The sequence below is a fragment of the Ranitomeya imitator genome, chromosome 2, assembly GCF_032444005.1.
Source record: "Ranitomeya imitator isolate aRanImi1 chromosome 2, aRanImi1.pri, whole genome shotgun sequence".
Lineage (NCBI taxonomy): Eukaryota > Metazoa > Chordata > Amphibia > Anura > Dendrobatidae > Ranitomeya > Ranitomeya imitator.
Window position 1 is genome coordinate 15,894,177 of NC_091283.1, and position 18,857 is coordinate 15,913,033.

The following is an 18,857-nucleotide window of genomic DNA, read 5'->3' on the forward strand; positions in this document are numbered from 1 at the left end:
TTATGCTGAAATGTGAAATTCCTTTTCATCTGCAGCTTTTTAGAAGAAGCCTGAAGGTTTTAATGTAAAATAGACAGATATTTGGATCTGTTCATAATTTTCTCCCCTTGATTAAAGCCCCTCTTCAGGCTGCTACAACACAGCTCCAAAGCACAATGTTGCCTCCACCATGCCTCACTGTGGGGATGTGGATCTTCTAGTGATTTACAGTGTTGGCTTTGCCTCAAACACAAATTTTAGAATTATGACCAATCAGTTCTACTTTCGTGTCCTACGACCAGAGTACATTTTTTCACCTTCCTTTTGCAGACTTTATGTAAGTTTTGGAAAAACACAGTCAAGTTTGTATAATTTTATTTGGAAGAAAAGGCTTCCGTTTTGCTCCCCTGAGACCACTGGTCGGACATAAGAGGAATACAGGTGATTGTTGCCACATGCTGGTTACAGCTAGTTCTAGAAATTCCTGCAGCTCTTTAAATGCTGCTATTGGCCATGTTGAAGCCTCCAGCACTAATGTTCTTTTTGTCTTTTCATCAGTTTTTGAGGGACATCCAGCTCTAGGAAATGTCACTGTTCTGCCAAAATTATGTCATTTCATGATGAGTCTGACATGTTCACAGTGTCCACAGTAGATCTAATGCCCTGGAATTTTATTTTATACAAAAAAAAGTTGCACTCTATCGTGCCAAAGCATGTCGAATATGAAATACATGAAATATGAATATCAAAATGGCTTTTTGAACATTAGGAAAAAATATTTGAGACACTTTGCACAGAATTTGGCCAAATAGTGTGAGCCCATCAACCATCGTCAAGGTGGTCTCATTAATCTGATGGGTCCCTGACCTTCTTGTCCAAATGTGAACACTTACTGAAGGCTAATGTCTGTATGCTTGGGTGAATATGGACACCTCTCTCAGTAAAGCCACATTCACCCATGCAACCTTTTTTTGTACATTGTATATGGAGGTAGCTGATCCTGGTGTGCACCTATTCACACTAGTTTGGATGTGTCAGTCATTTTTCTGTCATTTCTATGTTAGCTTACTGATTTCACCATGTGGTTTTTAATTACATATATTCACACTTGGTTCCGGCCAACCCATATATGTAGGCTTTACTGAGAGAGGTGTCCACATTCACCCATGCATGCAGACATTAGCCTTCAGTAAGTGTTCACATTTGGACAGGGAGGTCAGGGACCAGGGGTGGATTAAGGGTAGCCAGGGCCCCGGGCTGTTCACACACTGTGGGCCCCCCCGGTCATGTGACGGGGGTCATGTGACGGGGGTCATGTGATGGGGGTCATGTGACGGGGGTCATGTGACGGGGGTCATGTGATGAGGGTCATGTGACGAGGGTCATGATATACCCGAACCAGATTATTCCAGAAAAAGGGCCGGGCCCTACTCTACTGTAACCTATTAAATATTTGTTAAAATCTGCAATACAATTTAGGTATATCTTGACCAATAATATCACATACAAGGAACAAATACCACCGTACTATGACCAGACTACAAATTACAACCACAGTGATTGAATAATATCACATACAAGGAACAAATACCACCGTACCATGTCAAGACCACACATTACCACTTGGTGAACAAATAGCACATGCAAGGAACAAATACCACAACACCATTTCCAGACCTCATATTACCACCATATAGTGACTGAATACTACAATACTGATCAGTAATAAAATAAAAAAAAACACAATACTATCACCATAAGTGCCAGTATTCACAGGAGATCTGTACTTAGTATGCAGTGTCTGTGTTGAGGTAATACAGAGATCACTGGTGACTAGTGTTGAGCATTCCGATACCGCAAGTATCGGGTATCGGCCGATATTTGCGGTATCGGAATTCCGATACTGAATTCCGATACTTCCCGCGTATCGGATACCGGAATCGGAAGTTCCCAGAATTCAAATTGAACGCAGCAGCCAATGAGGAATGAATGAAAGTGTGGGCACATCCTGTTTAGCATGGTGGGCATGTAAGTACTGGCAAGGCTGGGATTGGCTGCTGAAATGATGTCACTCTGCACTATAAAAAAGCGCTGCCGCCATTTTGCGCTCACTCTGCTGTGATTTCAGTTAGGGACAGGACGCTGTGTTCTAACTGAGGGCCAGTCGAGCTAGCTAATTGCTTTATTTTCCTTTCCAAAGGCTAATTTAGCAAAACGCTGTGTGTTCTTCACTGTTCACCTTGCTCTTGCCTTGCAGCGCTGTTTTAACAGCGTTCTGCAAGGTCTCTGTGTGTGTGTGTGTGTGCAGCTCACTCTGTAGTCTGTGTGCAGCCATATACCCGGTTGTATTCAGCTCAGGGGGGGTTCACACTGCCTCACACAGTTGTTCTTTTTTGCTCTTAGTGCAGCCTGCTGCACATTTTTTCTCAAATTTCCTATTAGTGTTTTTCCACCAGTCTCCAGCTCTATTGTGGAAAAACACTACATAGGATAACCTAGAGGGGGGTTTTTGGGCCTTGCAGCGCCGTTTACGGCTGTCTGCACGGTCTCCGTGTGAGCCCAGCTCGCCCTGTAGTCTGTGTGCAGCCATAGCCGGTTGGATTCAGCTCAGGGTTCGTTACTGGCTCATACCTTGAGAAAAATTTTCCTTTTTTTCAAATAGTGCAGCCTGTTTAAAATTTGAAAAAAAAAATTCCTATTAGTGTCTTTCCACTCGTATCCAGCTAAATAGTGGAAAAACACTATATAGGATAACCTAGAGGAGGGTTTTTTGGCCTTGCAGCGCCGTTTACGGCTGTCTGCACGGTCTCCGTGTGAGCCCAGCTCGCCCTGTAGTCTGTGTGCAGCCATAGCCGGTTGGATTCAGCTCAGGGTTCGTTACTGGCTCATACCTTGAGAAAAATTTTCCTTTTTTTCAAATAGTGCAGCCTGTTTAAAATCTGAAAAAAAAAATTCCTATTAGTGTCTTTCCACTCGTATCCAGCTAAATAGTGGAAAAACACTATATAGGATAACCGAGAGGAGGGTTTTTTGGCCTTGCAGCGCCGTTTACGGCTGTCTGCACGGTCTCCGTGTGAGCCCAGCTCGCCCTGTAGTCTGTGTGCAGCCATAGCCGGTTGGATTCAGCTCAGGGTTCGTTACTGGCTCATACCTTGAGAAAAATTTTCCTTTTTTTCAAATAGTGCAGCCTGTTTAAAATTTGAAAAAAAAAATTCCTATTAGTGTCTTTCCACTCGTATCCAGCTAAATAGTGGAAAAACACTATATAGGATAACCTAGAGGAGGGATTTTTGGCCTTGCAGCGCCGTTTACGGCTGTCTGCACGGTCTCTGTGTGAGCGCAGCTCGCCCTGTAGTCTGTGTGCAGCCATAGCCGGTTGGATTCAGCTCAGGGTGCGTTACTGCCTCATACCTTGAAAAACAATTTCCTTTTTTTCAAATAGTGCAGCCAGTTTAAAATTTGAAAAAAAAAATTCCTATTAGTGTCTTTCCACTCGTATCCAGCTAAATAGTGGAAAAACACTATATAGGATAACCGAGAGGAGGGTTTCTTGGCCTTGCAGCGCCGTTTACGGCTGTCTGCACGGTCTCCGTGTGATTTAAACTAGCTCTGTAGCCCGATCTGCACCAAAAAAAAGGTTAAGTTCACCAAACACAACTTACACTTGTGTAGGCCACATTTGCAAAATAATAAAGTTTAGTCCACAATTTACAACATTAGTGTTTCTTACACCTGTTAGGAGGAGCATCACAGGAATAAGCACACTAAGGCCTTAGTACTTTTCTGCTTATCTTTATCTGTCAACCAAGATGAAGAGGGCAGGGAGTAAGGCACGTGGGCGTGGGCGCGGAGCAGGGAGAGGAGCAGGGAGAGGACGTGGTGATTCTGTGCCTGCTGCGGGCGCCGGTGACTCGTCGTCACTCAGTTTCAGCAGGGAACAGTCCTTCATGCGCAGCTTTGTCGGAGAGCGCCGTGCACCGCTGCTGCGTGAAGACCAAATTGAAGCCGTTGTCGGGTGGATGGCAGCTAACGCCTCGGCATCGACTTCAGTTAGTGCCACATCCTCTCAGGCACAGAGCACTGGAGAGCAGCCATCTGTCTCTTCACCACCTGCCAAATTGGCCAGGCAGTCAGAGAGCCCAGGACAGGAGCCGTCTCTACTTCTGTTCTCTGAATCTCTTGGCTTGGAAACAGGGGGCCAGCCAAGCAGCATTGGAGAAATGGAAGAAGAGGCAGTGTGCAGTGATGCCCAACACCTTTTTCTCTCTGACTCTGAAGAGGCAGGTGGGCCAGTGCCTCCGGTGACCACAGCGCAGTACGCATCTGATGATGAAACTCAGGTGCCGCTTTCTCGTGCGTACTGTGCTGCTGAGACTACCCAGGAGGAGCAGTTGGTGGCAGAGGGTAGTGGAGATGATGAGGTCCTTGACCCATCGTGGCGTGAGGAACAGGAAGGTGGTGGGAGCAGCTCAGAGGAAGAGCTTCCTCTTACGGGCCAAAGAGGGAGAGGGAGGGGGAAGACTGCGGAGCCTGTAGCCTCCACTTTGGCACCCGTTAGGAGCCTGTCTCTTTCCAAAGCCAAAAAGGGCGCTCCCAAGACTTGCAGTGCCTGGTCCTTTTTTGACACAGTTGCAGATGACATTTGTTTTGTCAAATGCAAGCTGTGTCATCATAAAGTAAAAAGAGGGAAAAATGTCAGCAACCTCAATACCACAAATATGTGGAAACATGTGCGGACCAGGCACGCGGTGGAGTTACAGAAACACACTGAAGATGTAGGCCAACCAACAGCGGCAGCTACCACCTCTTCAGCTCGTGTTGCCTCTTCCTCCAGCTCACGCACAGCTGGTTTGGCTTCCTCCCAGAGACCTTGTGTAATTCCACCCACAGCACCACCTTCCCAGTCATCCTCACACTCCCAGTCTACTCTACAGCCATCGGTAGTACAGGCATGGGAGAAAAGGCGGGCATTCTCGGCCAACCACCCCCGAGCACAGGCTCTGAATGCAGGCATTGCCAAACTGTTGTCCCTGGAAATGCTCTCGTTCAGGCTGGTGGAGACTGACAGCTTCCGTGACTTGATGGCATTGGCAGTCCCACAGTACAAGGTGCCCAGCCGCTTTTACTTCAGCAGGCAGGCTGTCCCTGCCCTGCACAGGCATGTTGAGGCAAACATAAAACATGCGCTACTGAACGCCGTCAGTAGCAAGGTCCACCTCACCACCGATGCGTGGACCAGTCAGCATGGACAGGGGCGATATGTTTCCCTCACTGCCCATTGGGTTAATGTTGTTGAGCCAGGTACAGATCGTGCGAGTGGCGCAGGACGTGTCCTGCCCACTCCAAGGATTGCAGGAATCCAGTCTGTACGCATCGACTCCTCCTCTTACACCAGTTCCTCTGATTCCTCTCTGCAGGATCCGTCACAGTCCACCCCCACATGGACCCGTGAACGTTTACCTATGACCGACATGAGCACAGCCGTGGCCAAACGTCAGCAGGCCGTCTTGAAACTAGTTTCATTGGGGCATCGAAGCCACACAGCGCAGGAGCTCTGGAATGCTATAAAGCAGGAGAGCGATGTGTGGTTACTGCCAGCGAATCTCCAGCCAGGCATGGTAGTGTGTGACAATGGCCGAAATCTGGTGGCAGCTTTGGCCCTTGGCAACCTCACTCACATCCCATGTCTGGCACATGTGCTCAATTTGGTTGTGCAGAGTTTTCTGAGGGACTATCCGGATCTTGATGCCCTGCTGCACAAGGTCCGCCTAGAGTGTGCTCACTTGCGGCGTTCCAGCTTGGCCAGATCCCGCATTGCTGCTCTGCAGCGCCGATTCCGCCTTCCGGAACACCGCATCATATGTGACCTACCTACCCGGTGGAATTCCACGTTACATATGTTGGAGCGGTTGTGTGAGCAGCAGCAAGCAGTTATGGAGTACCAGCTGCATCAGGCGCAAAGAAGTCGCAGTCAGCGCCGATCAGACTTCACAACCACAGAGTGGGCCACTATGAAGGACGTCTGCCAGGTTTTGCGTCCTTTTGATTATTCCACGCGGATGGCAAGTGCAGATGATGCACTAGTCAGCATGACTGTCCCCCTTATCTGCCTGCTTCAGCAAACTTTGCAAGGGTTAAGGGATGATGTGGTGGAAGAGGTGGAGGATGAGGAGTCACCTTTTCCATCAGCTTCTGGAGAGTCAGCGCCACGTGGTTCCTCACAAAGGGGTACGCAGGGGCCAATTTGTGAGGAGGATGAGGAGGAGTCAATGGAGGAGGAAGAGCTCCGTCCAGAGGAGGGAGCGACACAATTGTCCAGTGGTCAGTGTGTACAGCGAGGGTGGGGTGATGACGAGCGGGCAGAGATCATGTCTCAAGCAGGGGACAGCGTTTCTGGGCCGGTTGGCACTCTGCAGCACATGGTGGATTTCATGCTGCAGTGCCTGAGAAACGACCGCCGCATTGACCACATTCTCAACATGCCTGATTATTGGGTGTTCACCCTCCTCGATCCTCGCTACCGGGACAACGTCCAAAACCTCATCCCTGCGTTGACCCGGGAGCGTAAATTGCGGGAGTACCACGACACACTGGTGAATTCCATCATCTTCTCCTGTCCAACTGAGAGGAGTGCTGCTAGTGCTTTACAAAGCAGCTCAGTGCGTCGAGGCAGTGGGGGAGGCTCTGCCCAAAGAGGGAGCAGAAGCAGTGCCTCTGCCCAAGGCAAGCCCAGTATGGCACAACTCTGGCACACTTTTGTGTGCCCGCCCCAAATGTCTACACCATCACCGGCGGCTCCAGTCAGCAGGAGGCAACGGTTCCGTCAGATGGTGACAGACTACATGGCTTGCCCTCTTACTGTACTCCCAGACGGCTCTTCCCCGTTCAAGTTTTGGGTCTCTAAGCTGGATACATGGCCAGAGCTAAGCCAGTATGCATTGGAGGTGCTGGCTTGCCCTGCGGCTAGTGTCTTATCGGAACGTGTCTTTAGTGCCGCAGGTGGTGTACTAACAGACCGTCGCATGCGACTATCCTCCGATAACGTTGACCGGCTTACTTTCCTGAAAATGAACCAGGCCTGGATCTCGCAGGAATTTGCCACTCCTCTGCCTGATTAAGTAATTGGGTGTCATCCAGGTCTCCTGCTGTGTTCATCTTTCTACCACCTGAACTGCTATTCCTGGGCTCCAACACCGCCAGTTGCGGCTCAGAAGTGCAGGCTGCACAGTAAAAACATACGACCCAGTGTTATTGGGTTTCAGTAACGTCAGCTGATCCCCAGCTGTGTAGCCGGCAATGTGTCCTGCGACCGCCACGCTGGCACAACAACCTAAATGTAAGGGAACCTGTCCCCCCCCCCCCCCGTCGTTTGTTACTGAAAGAGCCATCTTGTGCAGCAGTAATGCTGCACAAGGAAAAGGTAGCTCTTTTTTTTTAGCTCTTTGCACACGCAGAACTTAACACTTATAAAATGTGTTCACTGATACCGTTATACCGTCCCGGAGCTGGGACTTTCCTTCGTAATGTGACGCAGCACAGCCGTCATTCCTACCCCCTTGGTGCCATGCGCTGCCTCCTCAGCGTTGTTTTAAGCTGTCACGGAGCCTGCGCTGTTCTGTTATCCCTTGGGCATGCCCTATTTGCGCTGCCTGTCTTCTGACATAATTTGGTGTCAGGCTGGCTGCGCCTGTGCGGCCGCGGTGCCCGAGATCCCGCCTCGCAGTGTCTTCTGATTGAGTCACACTGCGGGCCTGGGATCCATGGGCATGCGCAGTGCATATCTTCCCCTCGGGCTCTCGCTCATTTCCCTCCGCCTTCTTTAGACTGTGCGCCGTCAGCTGATCCCTAGCATGCCACGGCCGTGACACCGCACAGTCTGAAGAAGAGGGAAGGAGGGGAGTGAGAGTCGAGGTTATGCACTGTGCATGCCCATGGTTCCAAGGCCCGCAGTGGGATTACGTTAGATGAGACTGCGAGGTGGGATCTGGAGCAGCGTGGACGCACAGGCACTGACAGCCTGACACCAAATTATGTCAGAAGACAGGCAGCGCTAATTGGGCATGGCCAAGGGCTAACAGAACAGCGCAGGCTCCGTGGCAGCTTAAAACAACGCTGAGGAGGCAGCGCACGGCATCAAGGGGATAGGAATGACAGCTGTGCTGTGTCCCATTACGAAGGAAATTCGCACCTCCGGAACGGTTTAACGGTATAAAGGGACACATTTTTAGTGTTTACTTCGGTGTTTGCAAGGAGCATAATTAAAAGAGCAACCTTTTCCTTTTGCATCCTTAGTGCTGCACAACATGGCTCTTTCAGCTACAAACGTCTTGGGGGGGGGGGTTAAAGGTTTCCTTTCAACTTGCTCCAATCAGGCTTCGGCCTACACTCTGTTCCTCTGCTCCTCCTGCTGTCCCTGGGCTCTAACACCGCCAGTTGGTGCCTGGAAGTGCTGTGTGCACAGTCAACAGTCGCTCCTCTGTTATTGGGGTTCAGTAACGTCAGCTGATCCCCAGCTGTGTGTGCGGCAATACCTCCAATCTGCTCCTCCTGCTGTCCCTGGGCTCTAACACCGCCAGTTGGTGCCTGGAAGTGCTGTGTGCACAGTCAACAGTCGCTCCTCTGTTATTGGGGTTCAGTAACATCAGCTGATCCCCAGCTGTGTGTGCGGCAATACCTCCAATCTGCTCCTCCTGCTGTCCCTGGGCTCTAACACCGCCAGTTGGTGCCTGGAAGTGCTGTGTGCACAGTCAACAGTCGCTCCTCTGTTATTGGGGTTCAGTAACGTCAGCTGATCCCCAGCTGTGTATCCGGCAACGTGTCATGCGACCGCCACGCTGGCACAACTAAAATGTAAGGGGACCTGTCCCCCCCCCCCCCCTAGGCGTTTGTTACTGAAAGAGCCACCATGTGCAGCACTAATACTGCACAAGGGAAAGGTCGCTCTTGAAATTATGCTCCTTGCAAACGCTGAACTACACACTCATGTAATGTGTCCCCTCACACCGTCCAACCGTCCTGGAGGTGGGACTTTCCTTTGTAATGTGACGCAGCACAGCCGTCATTGCTACCCCCTTGGCACCGTGCGCTGCCTCCTTAGCGTTGTTTGATTCCGTCATGGACCCTGCGCTGTTATGTTATCCCTTGGCCATGCACAGTTTGCGCTGCCCGTCCTCTGACATCATTTGTTGTCGTCCTGGCTGCGCCTGTGCGTCCACGCTGCCCGAAATCACACCTCGCAGTGTCGTCTAATGTGATCCCACAGTGGGCCTGGTATCCATGGCCATGCGCAGTGCATATACTAGCCTCTCACTCCCCTTCTTCACGCTTCTTCAGACTAGGCGGCGTCAGCTGATCCCTAATAGCATGCCACGGCCGTGACGCCGCACAGTCTGAAGAAGCAGGAAGGAGGTGAGTGAGAGGCGATGATATGCACTGCGCATGCCCATGGATCCCTGGCCCGCAGTGGGACTACATTAGATGACACTGCAAGGTTGGATCTCGGGCAGCTTGGACGCACAGGCACTGCCAGCCTGACACCTACATGATGTCAGAAGACGGGCACCGCTAACTGTGCATGGCCAAGGGATAACATTACAGTGCGGGCTCCGTGACAGAACCAAACAACGTTGAGGAGGTGGTGCCCGGCACCAAGGGGGTTGGAATGACGGCTGTGCTGTGTCACATTACAAAGGAAAGTCCCACTTCCGGGATGGTTTGACGGTGTGAGGGGACACATTATATGAGTGTGTACTTCAGCGTTTGCAAGGAGCATAATTTTCGGAGCCACCATTTTCCATGTGCAGTATTACTGCTGTACAAGATGGCTCTTTCAGCAACAAATGCCTGGGGGGGGGGGTTAAAGGTTCCCTTTCAACTTGCTCCACTGCAGGCTTCGGCCTACACTCTGCTCCTCTTTGATTCCCTGGGTTTCAACACTGTCAGTTGCCACCTGGAAGTGTTGTCTACACAGAAAAAAACACTAGGTGATGTGTCAGTGGGGTTCAGCACCGCCAGCTGTTCCCCTGCTGTGTAGTCGGCAACGTGTCCAGCACAAGCCACGCTGGCACAACAGAACAAAAGCTGCCACCAGTGCAGGCTTCGGCCTACACTCTGCTCCTCTCCTCCTCCTGCTGACCCTGGGCTCAAACACCGCTAGTTTTTGCCCGGAAGTGCTAGCTGCACAGAGAAAAACACCAGCCAATGTGTTAGTGGGGTTCAGCAACGCCAGCTGTTCCCCTGCTGTGTAGCCGGCAACGTGACCTGCAAACGCCATGCAGGCACAGGAACTGAAATTAAAAGGGAACCTGGCCCCACCCCCCCAGGTGTTTCTATGTATAACAGCCACCTAGTACAGCAGTACTGCTGCATTTGTACAAGGTGGCTGACTTTTTCTCCTTGCCCACGTGGAACTCAACACGTACAAAATGTGTCTCATTGAGACCATTCCACTGTCCCTGAGGTGTGACTTTCCTTTGTAATGATACGCAGCACCCCCCTTGGTAGCGTTTCCCGTCTTTTGTCATCATGGTTAGCTGGCTGCGCCTGTGCATCCGCCCTGCTAGAAACAACGCCCCTCGTTGTCATATTTATTTTGTCAGCGAGGGTGTGGTTTATGGGCACGAGCAGTGCATATGTTCGCCTGTCTTAACTCATCTCCTTCCGCCTTCTTCAGACTGTGCGGCCTCCTGGCCGTGGTAGGCGATAAGGGATCAGCTGAGGCCGCCCAGTCTGGAGCAGGTGTAAGGACATGTGTAAGCGGCAAACCTATTTACTGCACAAGGCCACGAATCCCAGCCACGCAGTGTGATTTTTTGAAAACACACTGTGGGTCTGGGATTCATGTCCATCGCTAACCGCAACGGCCGACATGAAATGAGGTCAGAAGACAGGAAGCGCTCACAGCGCATGGCCAAGGGATCACAATAGCGCAGACTCCTGTACAGCAAATAACAACGCTCAGGAATCTGCGCCCAGTACCTAGGTGCAAATTTTGACACCTGTGCTGCGTCTCGTTAAAAAGACAAGTCACGCCTCCACAACTGTTTGACAGTATAATGGGCTAAATAGTGTACGTGTTTTAGTCAGCGTGTGCAAGGAGCAAAACAAATAGAGCAACCTTTTACTTGTGCAGCATTAATGCTGCACAAGGTGTGGCTCTTGTACCTTGCAACACCTGAGGGGGGGGTTAAAGGTAACCTTTGAAATTGGTTCAACTAGGCTTCGGCCTACACTCTGCTCCTCTCCTCCTCCTGCTGACCCTGGGCTCAAACACCGCTAGTTTTTGCCTGGAAATGCTAGCTGCACAGAGAAAAACACCAGCCAATGTGTTAGTGGGGTTCAGCACCGCCAGCTGTTCCCCTGCTGTGTAGTCGGCAACGTGTCCAGCACAAGCCACGCTGGCACAACAGAACAAAAGCTGCCACCAGTGCAGGCTTCGGCCTACACTTTGCTCCTCTCCTCCTCCTGCTGACCCTGGGCTCAAACAACGCCAGTTTCTGCCCGGACATGCTAGCTGCACAGAGAAAAACACCAGCCAATGTGTTAGTGTGGTTCAGCACCGCCAGCTGTTCCCCCGCTGTGTAGCCGGCATCGTGTCCAGCACAAGCCACGCTGGCACAACCGACCAAAAGCTGCCACCAGTGCAGGCTTCGGCCTACACTTTGCTCCTCTCCTCCTCCTCCTGCTGACCCTGGGCTCTAACACCGCTAGTTTTTGCCCGGACATGCAATCTGCACAGAGAAAAACACCAGTCAATGTGTCAGTGGGGTTCAGCAACGCCAGCTGTTCCCCTGCTGTGTAGCTTGCAACGTGACCTGCAAACGCCACGCAGGCACATGAACTGAAATTGAAGGGAGCCTGCCCCCCACCCCCCCAGGTGTTTCTATGTATAACAGCCACCTTGTACAGCAGTACTGCTGCATTTGTACAAGGTGGCTGACTTTTTCTCCTTGCACACGTGGAACTCAACAAGTACAAAATGTGTCTCATTACAGACCATTACAATGTCCCTGAGGTGTGACTTTCCTTTTTAATGACACGCAGCACCCCCATTGTTAGCGCTGCCCGTCTCCTGACATCATTGGTTGGCTGGCTGTGCCTGTGCGTCCCCCCTGCCCGACACAACGCCCCCCGTTGTCTCATATATTTTGACTGCGAGGGTGTGATTGATGGGCACGAGCAGTGCATATGTTCCCCTGTTTTCACTCCCCTCCTTCCGCCTTCTTCTGACTGTGCGGCCTCATGGCCGCGGCATGCGATAAGGGATCAGCTGAGGCCGCCCAGTCTGAAGCAGGTGTAAGGACATGTGTGAGCGGCGAACATATTTACTGCACAAGGCCACGAATCCCAGCACCGCAGTGTGACTTTAGGAAAAGCCACTGTGGGTCTGGGATTTATGGCCATCGTTAACCGCACCGGCCAACATGAAATGAGGTCATGAGACGGCCTGCACTAACAGGGTATTGCCAAGGGATAACACAAGAGCGCAGTTTCCTGTACTGCAAATAACAACGGTAAGGAATCTGCGCACAGCACCTAGGTGTAAATTTGTACACCTGTGCTGCGTCTCCTTAAAAAGACTAGTAGTCACGCCTCCACTACTGTTTGACAGTATAATGGGCTAAATAGTGTACGTGTTTAATTCAGCGTGTGCAAGGAGCAAAATTAAATAGAGCAACCTTTGACTTGTGCATCATTAATGCTGTTCAAGGTGTGGCTCTTGTACCTTGCAACACCTGAGGGGGGGGTTAAAGGTAACCTTTGAAATTGGTTCAACTAGGCTTCGGCCTACACTCTGCTCCTCTACTCCTCCTGCTGACCCTGGGCTCAAACACCGCTAGTTTTTGCCCGGAAATGCTAGCTGCACAGAGAAAAACACCAGCCAATGTGTTAGTGGGGTTCAGCACCGCCAGCTGTTCCCCTGCTGTGTAGTCGGCAACGTGTCCAGCACAAGCCACGCTGGCACAACAGAACAAAAGCTGCCACCAGTGCAGGCTTCGGCCTACACTTTGCTCCTCTCCTCCTCCTGCTGACCCTGGGCTCAAACAACGCCAGTTTCTGCCCGGACATGCTAGCTGCACAGAGAAAAACACCAGCCAATGTGTTAGTGTGGTTCAGCACCGCCAGCTGTTCCCCCGCTGTGTAGCCGGCATCGTGTCCAGCACAAGCCACGCTGGCACAACCGACCAAAAGCTGCCACCAGTGCAGGCTTCGGCCTACACTTTGCTCCTCTCCTCCTCCTCCTGCTGACCCTGGGCTCTAACACCGCTAGTTTTTGCCCGGACATGCAATCTGCACAGAGAAAAACACCAGTCAATGTGTCAGTGGGGTTCAGCAACGCCAGCTGTTCCCCTGCTGTGTAGCTTGCAACGTGACCTGCAAACGCCACGCAGGCACATGAACTGAAATTGAAGGGAGCCTGCCCCCCACCCCCCCAGGTGTTTCTATGTATAACAGCCACCTTGTACAGCAGTACTGCTGCATTTGTACAAGGTGGCTGACTTTTTCTCCTTGCACACGTGGAACTCAACAAGTACAAAATGTGTCTCATTACAGACCATTACAATGTCCCTGAGGTGTGACTTTCCTTTTTAATGACACGCAGCACCCCCATTGTTAGCGCTGCCCGTCTCCTGACATCATTGGTTGGCTGGCTGTGCCTGTGCGTCCCCCCTGCCCGACACAACGCCCCCCGTTGTCTCATATATTTTGACTGCGAGGGTGTGATTGATGGGCACGAGCAGTGCATATGTTCCCCTGTTTTCACTCCCCTCCTTCCGCCTTCTTCTGACTGTGCGGCCTCATGGCCGCGGCATGCGATAAGGGATCAGCTGAGGCCGCCCAGTCTGAAGCAGGTGTAAGGACATGTGTGAGCGGCGAACATATTTACTGCACAAGGCCACGAATCCCAGCACCGCAGTGTGACTTTAGGAAAAGCCACTGTGGGTCTGGGATTTATGGCCATCGTTAACCGCACCGGCCAACATGAAATGAGGTCATGAGACGGCCTGCACTAACAGGGTATTGCCAAGGGATAACACAAGAGCGCAGTTTCCTGTACTGCAAATAACAACGGTAAGGAATCTGCGCACAGCACCTAGGTGTAAATTTGTACACCTGTGCTGCGTCTCCTTAAAAAGACTAGTAGTCACGCCTCCACTACTGTTTGACAGTATAATGGGCTAAATAGTGTACGTGTTTAATTCAGCGTGTGCAAGGAGCAAAATTAAATAGAGCAACCTTTGACTTGTGCATCAATAATGCTGTTCAAGGTGTGGCTCTTGTACCTTGCAACACCTGAGGGGGGGGTTAAAGGTAACCTTTGAAATTGGTTCAACTAGGCTTCGGCCTACACTCTGCTCCTCTACTCCTCCTGCTGACCCTGGGCTCAAACACCGCTAGTTTTTGCCCGGAAATGCTAGCTGCACAGAGAAAAACACCAGCCAATGTGTTAGTGGGGTTCAGCACCGCCAGCTGTTCCCCTGCTGTGTAGTCGGCAACGTGTCCAGCACAAGCCACGCTGGCACAACAGAACAAAAGCTGCCACCAGTGCAGGCTTCGGCCTACACTTTGCTCCTCTCCTCCTCCTCCTGCTGACCCTGGGCTCTAACACCGCTAGTTTTTGCCCGGACATGCAATCTGCACAGAGAAAAACACCAGTCAATGTGTCAGTGGGGTTCAGCAACGCCAGCTGTTCCCCTGCTGTGTAGCTTGCAACGTGACCTGCAAACGCCACGCAGGCACATGAACTGAAATTGAAGGGAGCCTGGCCACCACCCCCAGGTGTTTCTATGTATAACAGCCACCTTGTACAGCAGTACTGCTGCATTTGTACAAGGTGGCTGACGTTTTCTCCTTGCCCACGTGGAACTCAACACGTACAAAATGTGTCTTTTTGAGACCATTCCACTGTCCCTGAGGTGTGACTTTCCTTTCTAATGATACGCAGCACCCCCCTTGGTAGCGCTTCCCGTCTTCTGACATCATTGGTTGGCTACTTGCGCCTGTTCGTCCGCCCTGCCTGAATAAAATGCTCCTCGTTGTCTTAATTATTTTGACTGCGAGGGTGTGATTGATGGGCACGAGCAGTGCATATCTTCGCCTGTCTTAACTCATCTCCTTCCGCCTTCTTCAGACTGTGCAGCCTCATGGCCGCGGCATGCGAGAAGGGATCAGCAGAGGCCGCCCAGTCTGAAGCAGGTGTAAGGACGTGTGTGAGCGGCCAAAATATTTACTGCTCAAGGCCACGAATCCCAGCACCGCAGTGTGACTTTAGGAAAAGCCACTGTGGGTCTGGGATTTATGGCCATCGTTAACCGCATCGGCCAACATGAAATGAGGTCATAAGATGGGCAGCGCTAACAGGGCATTGCCAAGGGATAACACAAGAGCGCAGACTCCTGTACAGCAAATAACAACGCTCAGGAAGCTGCGCCAAGCACCAAGGCGTTATTTTGGACACCTGTGCTGCGTCTCATCAAAAAACCAAGTCACGCATCCACTACAGTTTTACTGTAGAATGGGGTAAATTGTGTATGTCTTTCATTCAGCGTGTGCAAGTAGACAAATTAATAGAGCAACCTTTCACTTGTGCAGCATTAATACTGCACAAGGTGTGTCTCTTGTACTTTGTAACACCTGAGGGGGGGGTTAAAGGTTTCCTTTGAAATTGGTTCAACTAGGCTTCGGCCTACACTCTGCTCCTCTCCTCCTCCTCCTGCTTCAACACGGGCTCTAACATCGCAAGTTTTTGCCCGCAAGTGCTAGCTGCACAGATAAAAACACACGCCATTGTGTTAGTGGGGTTCAGCAACGCCAGCTGTTCCCCCAGTGTGTAGCCGGCAAAGTGTCCTGCAAACGCAACGCAGACACAAAGCTGCCTCCAGTGCAGGCTTCGGCCTACACTCATCTCCCCCTGCTTACCCTTTGCTCCAACACCGCTAGTTGGGGCTCTAGGAAGACAATCTTTAATAGGCAAGGCAACGCATCCGGGTTCCAGCACCGCCAGCTGGTTCTCGGCAGTGTTCTTGTCACAGGTACTCCCTCGTGCCAAGCCTGGTTTCAGCACCGTCAGCTGTTTCCGGGTTGTGTCAACTTCACTGAGACGCCTATGCTTGCCCCGTCGTGGGGCGGTCGAGTTAGCCAACTCCAGGGTGCCTCCAGTTTAGGAGCTTCCTATGTGGGCTGCGTGAACTGGTAGTCAAGGCTGGTTCTGTAGTGCCAGTAGGCCCAGCTCCCCCTGTAGGACTGTTGGGGTTCGGTAACTGCGGCTGCCTCGCGGCCTAGCTGTTCTCTCCTCTCCTGTGGGCCTTGGGGTCCACCACCTGGTTCCAGCACCGTCAGCTGGTTCCGGGCCGAGCCTTTGGCTAAGGTGCCTCCTCCTGGGTATCCGAGTTCCGCCAACGCCAGGCGGTCCTTGGTAGTGCTTTTAAGCGCGGGCACCTACAGCTTAGTAACCGGGTTCCAGCACCGTCAGCTGGTCCTCGGTCGTGCCATTGGCTCTTGCACACTGGGGCAACGCATCCGGGTTCCAGCACCGCCAGCTGGTTCTCGGCAGTGTTCTTGTCACAGGTACTCCCTCGTGCCAAGCCTGGTTTCAGCACCGTCAGCTGTTTCCAGGTTGTGTCAACTTCACTGAGACGCCTATGCTTGCCCCGTCGTGGGGCGGTCGAGTTAGCCAACTCCAGGGTGCCTCCAGTTTAGGAGCTTCCTATGTGGGCTGCGTGAACTGGTAGTCAAGGCTGGTTCTGTAGTGCCAGTAGGCCCAGCTCCCCCTGTAGGACTGTTGGGGTTCGGTAACTGCGGCTGCCTCGCGGCCTAGCTGTTCTCTCCTCTCCTGTGGGCCTTCGGGTCCACCACCTGGTTCCAGCACCGTCAGCTGGTTCCGGGCCGAGCCTTTGGCTTAGGTGCCTCCTCCTGGGTATCCGAGTTCCGCCAACGCCAGGCGGTCCTTGGTAGTGCTTTTAAGCGCGGGCACCTACAGCTTAGTAACCGGGTTCCAGCACCGTCAGCTGGTCCTCGGTCGTGCCATTGGCTCTTGCACACTGGGGCAACGCATCCGGGTTCCAGCACCGCCAGCTGGTTCTCGGCAGTGTTCTTGTCACAGGTACTCCCTCGTGCCAAGCCTGGTTTCAGCACCGTCAGCTGTTTCCGGGTTGTGTCAACTTCACTGAGACGCCTATGCTTGCCCCGTCGTGGGGCGGTCGAGTTAGCCAACTCCAGGGTGCCTCCAGTTTAGGAGCTTCCTATGTGGGCTGCGTGAACTGGTAGTCAAGGCTGGTTCTGTAGTGCCAGTAGGCCCAGCTCCCCCTGTAGGACTGTTGGGGTTCGGTAACTGCGGCTGCCTCGCGGCCTAGCTGTTCTCTCCTCTCCTGTGGGCCTTGGGGTCCACCACCTGGTTCCAGCACCGTCAGCTGGTTCCGGGCCGAGCCTTTGGCTAAGGTGCCTCCTCCTGGGTATCCGAGTTCCGCCAACGCCAGGCGGTCCTTGGTAGTGCTTTTAAGCGCGGGCACCTACAGCTTAGTAACCGGGTTCCAGCACCGTCAGCTGGTCCTCGGTCGTGCCATTGGCTCTTGCACACTGGGGCAACGCATCCGGGTTCCAGCACCGCCAGCTGGTTCTCGGCAGTGTTCTTGTCACAGGTACTCCCTCGTGCCAAGCCTGGTTTCAGCACCGTCAGCTGTTTCCGGGTTGTGTCAACTTCACTGAGACGCCTATGCTTGCCCCGTCGTGGGGCGGTCGAGTTAGCCAACTCCAGGGTGCCTCCAGTTTAGGAGCTTCCTATGTGGGCTGCGTGAACTGGTAGTCAAGGCTGGTTCTGTAGTGCCAGTAGGCCCAGCTCCCCCTGTAGGACTGTTGGGGTTCGGTAACTGCGGCTGCCTCGCGGCCTAGCTGTTCTCTCCTCTCCTGTGGGCCTTGGGGTCCACCACCTGGTTCCAGCACCGTCAGCTGGTTCCGGGCCGAGCCTTTGGCTAAGGTGCCTCCTCCTGGGTATCCGAGTTCCGCCAACGCCAGGCGGTCCTTGGTAGTGCTTTTAAGCGCGGGCACCTACAGCTTAGTAACCGGGTTCCAGCACCGTCAGCTGGTCCTCGGTCGTGCCATTGGCTCTTGCACACTGGGGCAACGCATCCGGGTTCCAGCACCGCCAGCTGGTTCTCGGCAGTGTTCTTGTCACAGGTACTCCCTCGTGCCAAGCCTGGTTTCAGCACCGTCAGCTGTTTCCGGGTTGTGTCAACTTCACTGAGACGCCTATGCTTGCCCCGTCGTGGGGCGGTCGAGTTAGCCAACTCCAGGGTGCCTCCAGTTTAGGAGCTTCCTATGTGGGCTGCGTGAACTGGTAGTCAAGGCTGGTTCTGTAGTGCCAGTAGGCCCAGCTCCCCCTGTAGGACTGTTGGGGTTCGGTAACTGCGGCTGCCTTGCGGCCTAGCTGTTCTCTCCTCTCCTGTGGGCCTTGGGGTCCACCACCTGGTTCCAGCACCGTCAGCTGGTTCCGGGCCGAGCCTTTGGCTAAGGTGCCTCCTCCTGGGTATCCGAGTTCCGCCAACGCCAGGCGGTCCTTGGTAGTGCTTTTAAGCGCGGGCACCTACAGCTTAGTAACCGGGTTCCAGCACCGTCAGCTGGTCCTCGGTCGTGCCATTGGCTCTTGCACACTGGGGCAACGCATCCGGGTTCCAGCACCGCCAGCTGGTTCTCGGCAGTGTTCTTGTCACAGGTACTCCCTCGTGCCAAGCCTGGTTTCAGCACCGTCAGCTGTTTCCGGGTTGTGTCAACTTCACTGAGACGCCTATGCTTGCCCCGTCGTGGGGCGGTCGAGTTAGCCAACTCCAGGGTGCCTCCAGTTTAGGAGCTTCCTATGTGGGCTGCGTGAACTGGTAGTCAAG